The 11,885-nt window shown below is 35.6% G+C and overlaps 1 pseudogene; it reads right to left on the minus strand.

Annotated features, from left to right (window-relative positions):
• Positions 1-10,401: 10,401 nt before the first annotated feature.
• Positions 10,402-11,308, minus strand: LOC125105224 (heterogeneous nuclear ribonucleoprotein D-like; annotated as a pseudogene).
• Between the last annotated feature and the right edge of the window lie 577 nt (positions 11,309-11,885).

Consider the following 11,885-nt stretch of genomic DNA (forward strand, 5'->3'; position numbering starts at 1 on the left):
CTTCTCTATCCATCTAAAGTTGTATGACAAATATACAGAGATTGAAATTATTTTTTTTCCTTACGGATTACCAATTCACCCAGCAAAATTTATTGAATAATTCATCCTTTCCTTCTGATCTACAATGGATTCTCTGTTGAATCAAATTTACATATATGAAACAGTTTGGTTTTAGGCCATTTACTATTGTATTGCTTTGTGCCAATACCACGTTTTCCTACTGGATCTTTATCATATCATTATATCCTATAAGGAGACCCTCTACAAGCACCTTGCTCATTTTTTTTTAAGATTTTATTTATTTATTTATTTGACGGAGAGAAATCACAAGTAGGCAGAGAGGCAGGCAGAGAGAGAGGAGGAAGCAGGCTCCCCGCTGAGCAGAAAGCCTGATGCGGGGCTCGAACCCAGGACCTGGGATCATGACCTGAGCCGAAGGCAGCGGCTTAACCCACTGAGCCACCCAGGCGCCCCGCACCTTGCTCATTTTGAGTGACTTATGTAATTCTTAGGTCTGTTCTCTTCTTATTCTTGATCCTTATAAAAACATCAGAATCATCTTAATAGTTTCATGAAATATCATATTGTGCTTTTGATTGAAATTATATTGTGTACACAGATCACTATGAAATACGACCAAAAAATATTTTTAGGAATAAAATCTAAAATTGAATTACACGTGGATTATAATTCTTGGCAGTAATACCATTTAATAAAACTATGATTACATACTTGAATGTGTACATGTTTTTAAATAAGATTCAAAAAACATGAAAATATTAGTTCATGTTTATTGATCTCATGTTGAGTATAGAGTTATTTAGAGGAGTTTTGATGCACACTCTGGCAAGAAAAAATAGGAAAATAGCCATTTATTAGGGAGGCAATCCTACTAGATGAATGCATGTCCATGAGTATTAATGACACTGAAGTCATGCTACTCCTCAATTATTTTCACTAAGTTTCTTCCATAGGATGTGCATTTCTGATGTTTGAAATGTAGTGGTATAAAATTATAGTTTGCAAACGCATTATTTTATATATTTTTGAAATGTACACTTTCTGGACATATTATAGGGGTGTTTACACAAACTACAATGTGTTTTAATTTTTATTTCTAAAAACATTTTCAGAATAAAAGGTTGAAAAATTTCCAAGTGATTTTGACTATATATGTTCCCCTTACTCACCAGCCTGGGACACTAACCATATGTGTAAGTTATCTTTTGATTGTAGCAATGCTGCATAACAAGCAACCTAGAAAATAAGTGGTTTAAAGGCACAGCCACTTCTTTTGGGTTTATAGATCAGCTGCATCTTGGCTTGACTCTGCTAAGCTGTAGTGGTTCAATTAGGTTTGCCTCCAAGATGTGAGTTAGCTCTAAATTGATATTTAGATCCAAACTGAAAGATCATACCTTATTGAGGAAGTGAAATTCTCAAGTCTGTGGGTGGGAGCATAAGAGAGAACAAACCTATCCTTCAAGGACAGATGTATCCATATGCTTGGATGTATCCATATGTCATAGCCCCTAGCATTCTTTCGGCCAAAGTGAGTCACGTAGCCAAATGCAACATCCATGGGGTGGAGAAATAAAATATTCTCATAGAAGGGGCCACGGAAGATGAATATTTTCTGAATCATAATGTGCTATACCACACAATGTTAGTATGACTCTGTAGTCAGCTAAATTTTCCTTGTGGAAAATACCACAATTTTCAGGCATGACTACTGTTAAGATCATGTTAATCATTAAAAAGAAAAGAAAAGAAAATGTTATATTTCAGAAACATTAGTATTTCTCTCAAACCTAGACTCTTTTGATTTCAGGATTTTAATGATATTTTATACAGCTTTTTATAACTTCTTTGCATTGCTTTAGTTTGTGACAAAGAATATTAAACAAGTTTTTTGTTAGATATTTCAAAACATACCATGAGTTGGTCTACTAATTAGCATTACAGAAACAGAAGTGCTGAAGTTCCATAGAAGTGTTATTTATAGAGAATCTAAATTCCATCAGAGTAAACTTGTTTACTATTAACTGTTCTTTCCAAAAAAAAAAATTGTTATAGCTATATTTAATGAGAAGCATAAATCACATCTAATGGACCTTGCCTCAGATTACCATCAATTTATGATGCTAAAATATGGACTTAGGAATCTATCTTTCTAGGACTAGTTCAGTTTGGGTTGGAATATTTATAGACGGGAAGAAAAACTTTATTCTTTTTAAAGCAGCAATAGAACACTGTATTTTTTTGTTCTTTTTAGTTTGCAAATATTGAAGTAATAAATACTGCTGATTAAAACTTGAAAATGCAAATATACAGACAGGCAAGCTTGTTAACCCAAAAATCCCAGCTAGCCAAAAAAATAATAATAATAATAATAATAATAATTTTGGGGTAAGGAAGATGGAAGATGAGAGAAAAAGAAGTATATGTATCAGTGTTTAATTAGTGGTATCAATTCCCCATGTTCAGTAGCTTGTGACACTGTGTCTTTGTGCAGTATACCACGGGCCAAACCATATTGGCTCCGAGATGCTTTTGAGATATTTCTGATGTTTGTAGTCTTGAGAGCTAAAATTTAATGGGAAATAGTACACTTTAAAAACACAATGAGTATGAGAATATCATTTATGCTTTTTAATATCTTACTATATTCACCTAATTTTAGCTTTTTTTCTATCATCGTAACGAAGAGGTAAGATCAACTACTGCAGACACCTGCGTGGCTCAATCAGTTAAGCATCTGCCTTGGGCTCAGGTCATGATGACAGGGTCCTGGGATAGAGCCCAGGCTCCCTCTCAGTGGGCTCCTAGCTCAGTAGGGAATCTGCTTCTTCCTCTCTCTTTGCCCCCATTCCTTCCCCTGCTTCTGCTCACTCACTCTCTCAAATAACTAAAGTCTTAAAAAAAAAAAAGTGGGGGGGGGGCGCCTGGGTGGTTCAGTGAGTTAAAGCTTCTGCCTTCGGCTCAGGTCATGATCTCAGGGTCCTGGGATAGAGCCCGCATTGGGCTCCCTGCTCAGAGGGAAGCCCGCTTCTCCCTCTCTCTCTGCCTAGCCCGCTTCTCCCTCTCTCTCTGCCTGCCTCTCTGCCTACTCTCTCTCTCTCTCAAATAAATAAAATCTTTAAAAAAAGAAAAAAGAATTTTTTTTAAAAGGTCAGCTATTAAGCTATTGCAAAGCTTCACCCAATGTCTAAAGTATGTGATAAAGCAGCTTCTCCTACTTTTCCTTCTCCTTTCTTCTCTGTATATTGCCATATGATCATTGATCTCCTGTCATTAATGACCGAGATGTTTTTCTAGCTTTTTTTCTTATCCTATAGATAGCACAGGGCTAGCTATTTTACATATGTATTCAGGCATTGATCCTGAGAGCCTGGTAGTCAGTATCAGCTGGGAGCTGAAAGCCAGGTCAAGTGCTGCATTTAGAGTAACTCATTTCTAAACACAGACCATATAAATCTATGAGAAGCTACTTTGAAAGATAACTTACTCTCTAAAAGAAGTGACAGGTGTGAAAAGACAGTGTAATGCTGCTGTCCTTTTCCCTTCCTCCTCTCTGGAAACCAGACTTGGTACTTGCAGCTGAGTTTGGCATATTGAAATTATAAAGAAACAAGTAGAGGGAGAAAGACACAAGATGCTAATGTTATCAGAAAAGAATGATAGAGCCTCAGAACTAGGTAGATCGTGAAACTGCTTCACCAACAACAAACATTGTCTATGTCCGATTATATGTGGAAAACACAAACCTCTGTTTTTAAGGCACAGTTTATCAAGTTTTCAATTCTTTGGTGCCAAAGGCATGCTTACATAGTGTAGAATATTTATGTAGAATAAAATTATAAACAGAGAATTTCCTGGTTAAAGAGCACACACATTTCCAATTATAAACGTTAATGTAAAACTTTCCTTTACAAAGTTATGCAAATGTACACCCAACCAACAGCAAATGAGAATGCTTTTTTCCTACATTGCTGCAATATTAAATATCAGTTTATATGTCCACTAACATTTATTAAGTGCTTAATAAATGTTCCCAGCTCTGTGCTAATTATAAGGATAGGAAATTAGACAAAAGTAATATGGTGTCTGCACTCCGTGTTTCCAGTTATGTTCTTTTTTTTTTTAAGATTTTATTTATTTATCCGTCAGAGAGAGAGAGGGAGAGAGAGCAAGCACAGGCAAACAGAACGGAAGGCAGAGGCAGAGGGAGAAGCAGGCTCCCTGACGAGCAAGGAGCCCGATGTGGGACTCGATCCCAGGACGCTGGGATCATGACCTGAGCCGAAGGCAGCTGCCTAACCAACTGAGCCACCCAGGCGTCCCTCCAGTTATGTTCTTATGACCACTTTATTTTTTCTTGGTGAATCCTGAAAAGTTCTTAAGTTTGGCTTTGGTATTGCATATTTTGTATTGCCTCTGTGTTTGAGATGAGGGGACAGTATAGGAAGTTTAGGAAATAGATTCTAGAGTCAGTCAGCTTGGGTTCAGGGTCTTGTTGCCCCCTGAATAGTTATGTGGTGATGGCCCATTTAATTCTCTGAGCCTCAGTCTCTTCGCCTGCAAATTGAGGATAATAAGAATATTTATTATAAGACCTATGAGTTATACAAAGCACTTAAAACAGAGCCTACCTAATGTCACCTAATATTACCTTGAGATTTTTAATATATTTTATAATTAGTTTGTATTTATATATATATAAATGTTGGAAAATTTGGTACAGTAATTTGTATGCAGCCGCCTTACTGAATTTTGTGCTAATTACAATAGTTGATTTGTTGGTTCTCTAATGTTTCTAAATATTTTATCATATTATCTGAAAATCATGATTTCTATTCCTTTCTAATATTTATACTCTTATTTTTTATCTGATATGAAGTCCATTAGAATTTCCAGAAGAATGTTACCATGGTTATGTTAGAAGGCTTTATAATTGAAATCCTACAACTATTTTAATATCCCTTCTGTTATTAGTCCCAATGTTAAAGGCACTCATAAAATAATGCCATATCTTTTTAAAATTCCTTTTTGTGTATAGTTGACACACAATATTAGATTAGTTTTAAGTGTACAACATAGTGAACTCATACTCAACCAGTCTATATTTTATGCTCTGCTCACCAAGTGTAGCTACCCTTTGCCACATACAACACTATTACAGTATCATTGATCATATTCCCTACGCTGTGCTTTTTATTCCCATGACTTATCCATTCCATAACTGGAGGCCTGTATCTCCCACTACCTTTCACCCATTTTGCCCATCCTCCTCTTCCCTCCCCTCTGGCAAAATGTAACTGATATAGAGGGGATTTTTCCACTGACCAGGTAATAAGAGAAAGTCCTTTATAACCAGAGGTTAAAAAGAAAAAGGTGTCTCCCACACTATTCCTGTGCATTTAGAAGGACTGGATATACAATGAACAACTTAATTTGAATGATAATTCTAGTAATAAATTGAATTACAAATTAAATAATGAATTAACTTTATGTAACAGATTGTTGAAAGGTGTGGGAAGCATGCAAAAAAACTACAGCACAATGGAGGCATCGAGAAAGAAAAATAGAAAAAGAAGTTAAGATGGATAAAATGGATGAAGAATGTATTCTGCAAGAAAAATTCCTACTTAATAGTAGTTAGGAAACATATTTTATAGTCCATATAGTCATATAAAAGAAAATTGACAACTTATAGAAAATGTGATCAAAGATGAGCTTATTTGATGATAAAAAAGCATTTTATAAAACAGGTTGCCATAATATTGTCAGTTTGTTCTCTGTGTTTATTGGCCTGGTTCTAATTTTTGTTTATTAATTTGTTTTTTAGACTCCACTTATGAGAGAAATCATATGGCATTTATCTTTCTTAGTCTACTTTTCTTAGCACAATAACCTAAGGTCCATACCATGTTGTCACAAATGATATAATCTCATTCTTTTTTATGGCTGCAAAATATTACCAGGTCAGTGGAAAAATCCCCGCTATATCAGATACCTATTGCCATTGATAATGAGTATATAATAAACTGAGCAAAAATTGAATGGAATAAAGTAAAGAAATTTTATCATCCTATTCCATAGATTGGCAGTTTGTATTTGGCTCAGCCAGGCCATTGTGATCTCAACTGTGCTCCCTCAGGCTTCTTCGGTCAGCTGCTAGGTTGGTTGGGGTTGGCTGCCATAAGAAGGCCTCAGGATTGACAACTCATTTCTCCTCCCAAATTTCTCTTTACTCAATAGGCTAGCCAGAACTTGTTCAGTTGGTAGTCAGTGTTTTGAGAGAGAAACTGAAACCCAACTTCAGGGGGTCAGGAAACAGACAATACTTTTTCGTGGGAAGAACTGCAAATGGAGGCACATGGATGCAAAAATAATTACAGCTAATTTTCACAAACTATTTATATTACAGCATGTCTCACTCTTTAAGGAGCTACTATAATAGATCACATTTTTTTTTAAGATTTTTTTTTTAATTTATTTGACAGACAGAGACCACAAGCAGGCAGAGAGGCAGGCAGAGAGAGAAGGAAGCAGGCTCCCTGCTGAGCAGAGAGCCGATGCGGGACTCGATCCCAGGACCCTGAGATCATGACCTGAGCCGAAGGCAGAGGCTTTAACCCACTGAGCCACCCAGGCGCCCCAATAGATCACATTTTGCAATGAAATTTTTTTTAATTCATTTCCTCATTTGTGACCTAAAGTATTTGAATCCTATGGGGTTCAATTATAAAATAACTAACTAGATGAAATGAATAACAATTTGGCAGTTCTTATTTAAACACTACTAATTGTTTGATATGTAAATGCTGATTTGAATTTTGCCATATGCTTGAAACTCATTACTACATTGCTAGTTCTTGGATAGTTCAATGTCTGAATACCTATGTAACTTTAATTGATTAATCAGAATGGCGGATTATTACCTTACCACCCTGTAGAAATTTGTAAGACTGCAACCAAGTGGTTCCAAAAAGGATCCCCATGTTTTGGTTGTTTCATATACTGTAACTAGCTGAAGGAGCACTTTTACTTCTCTAAACGACCAGGGAACAGCCATGCATTTGTCAGAGTTCTTTAGAAAACAAAAACAAAAAACAAAACAGAACCCACAAGAGATATGTATACCACGTTTTTGTGATGATGCATGGATGGTAAGAATGACTGTTCCTGCATTTGCATCACTAAATCCTTCTAGGGATGGTGAGAAGCCATATTACTTAGCAGTCCCTTTTGCTATTCAGTTTTCTTGCAGTCCCTTTTGCTATTCAGTTTTCTTGCAGTCCCTTTTGCTATTCAGTTTTCTTGCCTCCCACTACACCCAAACAAATTCCCTATTCCTCTTCACTATTGTTTGGAAGATGATTGGCAGCATAATGTTGAAGTTTGAATTTGAAGTTTACTTACATTCAAGAAATTTAATTTGTCTCTTCAAGTCATAAACATTTAGAGAAAAAAAAATTTAACTCCATCTTTAAATAAAATAAGATCATTCTTAAATGCAAGAGTACTTTTATTTTTAACACTCCCAATTATGATTTTAAAATGAAAACTTTGCCAAAAGGCATTCTCAGGAATTAAGGAAAGCAGATATGAGCAGTAAATTCTTACGAGCAAACTATATCCTTCACAGGGCCCAACCTGAAACAGAAATGCTGATTATAAAAATCAAAAATAAGGGGATAAGCTTCTAAATGTCAAGTAACAAGTTTCCTGGATTATAAAATGTAGTTCTGAACTGGATGTGATGGAGGTGTGTCTGCACACGCCCATGCATGCACATGTATGCTTGTGTGAGTGCACAGGAGGGGGAGTTCAGACACAGAATCTCCGAAGGAACATTAGAAATGTGGAAGACACATGTATAGTCATCAGAAAACAAAACAAACAAAAACCTTTCTCAATAGTAAATGTAAACAATTAATTAGCATCATTAAAAGAGGGAATCCCCATGAATCAGATTTTCTTTTCAAGACTTCTTTTTTTTTTTTTAAACATTTTATTTATTTATTTGAGAGAGAGAGAGAGACAGTGAGAGAGAGCATGAGCGAGGAGAAGGTCAGAGGGAGAAGCAGACTCCCCGTGGAGCTGGGAGCCCGATGCGGGACTCGATCCCGGGACTCCAGGATCATGACCTGAGCTGAAGGCAGTTGCTTAACCAACTGAGCCACCCAGGCGCCCTCAAGACTTCTTTTATTATCACTTTTCTCTTACCTTAAACACTAATAGAATGCAAAAGGAGAAAAAAAAAAAAGGCAACAAATAAAAATGCTGGTGTCTAATTTTACTTTAAGCCCTATGTAACAAATCAATGTGCATATCAGGTGGTTTCCAGTGCATTTTTTTTCAATAAAATTGAAGAAGACTTAATCTAGTTGTCAGTGGAGAGATCGTTAAAATGATTTTTAATGATAAATAACCTTGTTGGGTTTTTTTCCTTTTCTTTTTTTTCTTGGCATATAAATCAGAAGTTTAAAGTATTAAGTGACTTTACTGTGGAAAAATTATTTTATTTGCATTTAATTATTTATGTTCAAAAGTTTCTTGATGCTTACTCATTTCAGCATTTAGAAATTATCATCTCAATATAAATTGATGAGAAAAATACCCAACATCCATTTTCATTAAGTGAGTCACTTCGAATTAATTTGAACTTTAGACATTTACAAATTATCTAAATGTATTAAATGTAAAATGTTTTGATCAATTCTTTCTACTTACAATTATTAAAATGATAACTGAAGTCAGAAAATTTTTAAAAATTAGACTTATGAGCACAACAATATAAAAACATAAAATGTTCATTTTTATTCATGCGTTTGTTGTGGAGAAATATGGGGACATAGTCCTACCTTCGGAAATATATATCACATGGAAACAGATCTTGTGTTCCAAGTAAATAGAACTGTAAGACCAAGGAGAAAAACTGGATCTTCTAACACTGGTCCAGCTAAATGATTTTCAAGCTCCAGTTTAGCTATAGTCTTGTTCTTTAGGTAGTACATGATAGAAGGCCTGGGGGCAGAAGGAGTTTAAATAGGATTATACTAATTGAAAGGGAATAGGACAAATATCTATAGATCTGATCTTTCCTAGTCTCCACCAGAATTCTTAAAACTGTGAATCACAGTTCTGAAGACATTGTATATCATGATCTCTACATTCTTTGTGAGTTAAAATATTGTCTTTAAGTTGGGAGATTCACACGTTTCCTCTTCAGTGTGCTTATAGTTTGATTTTATAAAACTGTATGCCAGCATTGATTATATTTAAAATTTGTTAAAATTTCAATAAGTATTCCTGTTTATAAACAGTTTAAATAATGTAGAAGTGTAACATCTCAGATACAGTCACCATCTCATGTTTATCTTCAAATTTTCTCCTGGATAATCCATGCTCAAACAGGGTTATGTGTATCTTTCTCTATTTTAGTGTACATATAAATGCATAATTTGTATAAGTATATGTAAAATTTTATATGTATACTTTATAAAAAGATAAAGTAAACGTCTCTTTCAAAAAGCTGGAAATACTGGGTAACACCAAGCAATGTTTAAAATAATGTTCTGGACTTACAAGAAAAATAGGAGAAGACTCTGTGCTAGTAACAAAGAAATTGCTGAGAACCCAAATGCTGAGCATGTAAGCCAATGCCACAGCAGTCCCAAGGAAGGAAGGAGTTAACCAAACGATTAACCAAAAGTTAACCAAAAGATTCTAAAACATATGCAAAGATAGAAGAAAAGACTGTCCACTTGAGGCAAGAAGTTGAAACTGAGACCCTCACACAAGTACAACTCCTGCATAGAAGGCTCCATGCTTTCTAATTCAACCATCTCCATTTAGTCCATCTAAAGGCCATGATTATTCATTTTTGAGCAAAATTGTGAAGTCCCAAGACTAGATAACATGACTAACCAATCATGATGAAAATGTTGATAGTTAAATGAGAATAAATAAATATATATAAATATATGTAGATATATTTTATATGGCAAAATTATCAAAATATAGGCAAAAAGATAAATTTGAAGGCTCATATAAAGACAGTAAATCACTAAAGGCCTTGTAATGATTATCTAAGCAGCTTTTAAAAAAATTTTTACCATCACATAAGGGAGCATTTATTTAAAGTTTAACATGAGATCACACAAATAAAATTTGTATAAACACAAATCCAAATCGAGTCATAACACAGATAACAAAAGACAAAGAAAAGGAAACTGATTGGCAGCATATACAGTTAGACACAGTTGTGTCTTGTACACTAGAAAGTCTTTTACAAAATGATCATCTTAAATCAACAGAAGACCAATCTTCAATGTCATCTTGCAAGCTGGGTTAACTTTAGCAGTCTCCTCCTATTTTCTCCAGTATCCTCCTTTAATATGGCTGGTAAATGTTTTGGTGATTGTGACCATCTCCAAGTGCCTTGCCATAAGTGCTCTTTTGGCTGCTGTAGTCTGCATATCCTTGTCCATATCCATAGTTCCCATAGTTATACCCACTATAGTGATAGCTGCCATAGCCATTATAGTTTTGATCACCACCTTAGGCACTATTGTAATTTCCATATCTTTGATCATAATTGTTGTTAAATCCCTGGTTCCAGTTTTGGCCCTGACCTCACCCATGACCACTAGTACCACCTGATCCACCAGCTGCAGCATCTCTTCCACCTTTTTGTTATTGCTGTTGCTGCCTATATACCTCTTTGTGTTGTGCAGTTATGATTTCACACTTCTTAGAACCAACCTGATGATATCTGCTTTCTAACAATTTCTTTACTGGCTCTTCGTTTGTGTGTGGGATAAAACAAAATCCTCTTCTTTTGTTTGTTTTTGTATCCGTGGGAATTCAATATTTTCAATCTCTCCAAAGTATTCTTTAATTTGTTCTTCAGAAGTATGTGGGCTCAGTCCACCCATAAAACCTTTTTGGAGAGTTCTTTCCCTTTGAAATCCTGGTCCTTTTGAGGTCTATCAATTTGCTATCAAGTTCGTGTTCTTTCAGTTCCAAAACCTCATTAACACTAGCAGCATCTTTGGAAACCACAAATCCAAATCCTCTTGATTTCCAGTCACTACATCTGTTCTAATTGTACAGTCTATAAATTCCCTAAATTGAGACAAATATTCAGTCAGATCTTTCTTGCTTATATCCCAGCTCAAGCCTCCAATAAACATTTTGCTGTCATTCTGCTTATTCTTGCTGGGTTGATCTTGAATTCCTCTGTGAATTCCTCTATTTCCATGTTGCTGTGTTCCTTCATGTTTTCCATAATGGCGGAGTTGTTATGGGGGTGGGGGGATTGAGGGAAAGCCCTGGAACTCAGTCCTGGTCATGCAGCAGCCCCAGAGTATTGTAAGGAGTTTTCTAGGTTTCTAGGCATCTTTTAAATAAAGAATTTAGAATAATCTTGCGATTAACTTTTAGGAAACTGAAAAACAAGCAACTCTTTTTCAAATTGTACTATGTAATAAAAAATGCAGTGGTAAAGATGATAAATTATTTATAAGATGGGAAAATTGTAGCCCATTCTCCCTCATGTATGGAAAAGTTGGCTAAAATTTTGTCCTTTGAAGAGCTCCATGCCCAGATTATTGGAGGGATTTTTAATCTGAAGGCATACATAATTATTAAAAAAAAAAAAAGGGGGCGCCTGGGTGGCTCAGTGGGTTGGGCCGCTGCCTTCGGCTCGGGTCATGGTCTCGGAGTCCTGGGATCGGGCCCCGCGTCGGGGTCTCTGCTCTCTGGGGGAGCCTGCTTCCTCCTCTCTCTCTGCCTGCCTCTCTGCCTGCTTGTGGTCTCTCTGTCAAATAAAAAAAAAAAAAGAGAGAATCTTAAAAAATAAAATAAAATAAAAT

The sequence above is a fragment of the Lutra lutra genome, chromosome 7 (genome assembly GCF_902655055.1).
Source record: "Lutra lutra chromosome 7, mLutLut1.2, whole genome shotgun sequence".
NCBI lineage: Eukaryota > Metazoa > Chordata > Mammalia > Carnivora > Mustelidae > Lutra > Lutra lutra.